The following is a 1044-nucleotide window of genomic DNA, read 5'->3' as shown; positions in this document are numbered from 1 at the left end:
CTGCCATGCAAGTCCATTAAAAATATTCTTCTAATGCAGATCGTCTTGTTGCTCCAACAGGTTTTTTTTGTTTGTTTGCTTGCTTGCTTTTTGTTTTTAGAGACAGGGTTTCTCTGTGTAGCCTTGGTTGTCCTGGAACTCGCTCTGTAGACCAGGCTTGGCCTCGAGAAATCACAGACATCCTCCCTCCTGCCTCTGCCTCTCAAGTGCTGGGATTAAAGGCGTGTCCATCACAGCTGGGCCCTCCCAACAGTTCTTGAAATTGACCATATCATTGGTTAAATTGTGACATCCCTGGCTGTTTAAGCACTACCACAAAGCTTACTTCATTTAATCTCTCCAACCTAAGACAGATAAAGCTAATGAAGCCACTTTGCCGATGAGGAGAAACGGGGTGAAAGGTAAACTAATTGGCCTGAGGTCATACCGAGACTAAGGAGGGAACCCAAACCCAGGCCTTCTAATTCTAAATAGAAGGAACACTCTAGCTTTTGTAGAAGGGAGGAATCCCAACCTAGCACAAAGCCTATGAAATGCTTTACAAACATCTTATTGCTAAGGTTGGGGCAGGAATGAATAAGCCTGACGCTGAGTCGGCTGGCCAGTGAAGGCGTCAGTCCTTTCCCAGGCCGCCCCCTGACTCACCTGTTGAACAGGTAGGGGGAAGGGGACGGTAATGAGTCTCACCTGCTCAGGGCTAGGGTGGGGCAAGACACGCCCCACCTGTTCCATTGGCTTTTCCCTTAGTCTTACTGGCAGCCCCCTGTCCAATCATAAGGAAGAAACTTTCTATTTGCCAATAGATGCAGAGTAATGATGAGACTTCAAGTTGGCGTCCACCCCAGAGCCGACTGGCAGTCCCTGGGGCCAATGGTGAGCGCATAAACAGAGGCGGCCGTGGTAAAGGTCTGGGCGCGAGGCTCCGCCCCTCGACGGGATAGTCAGGCGGGGCAGCCAGTGAGCTAGCCTCAACGAGTGGGCGTCTCCCTAAGGGGAGGAGCTTCGAGGGGGCGAGAGGTGTGGCTTGGCTGTCAGGTCCTTTTG

Source organism: Microtus oregoni, unplaced genomic scaffold, assembly GCF_018167655.1.
Source record: "Microtus oregoni isolate MIOR12 unplaced genomic scaffold, Mior012 000091F_ref0000469, whole genome shotgun sequence".
NCBI classification, from domain to species: Eukaryota; Metazoa; Chordata; class Mammalia; order Rodentia; family Cricetidae; genus Microtus; species Microtus oregoni.
Note: the sequence above shows the minus strand (reverse complement) of the source record.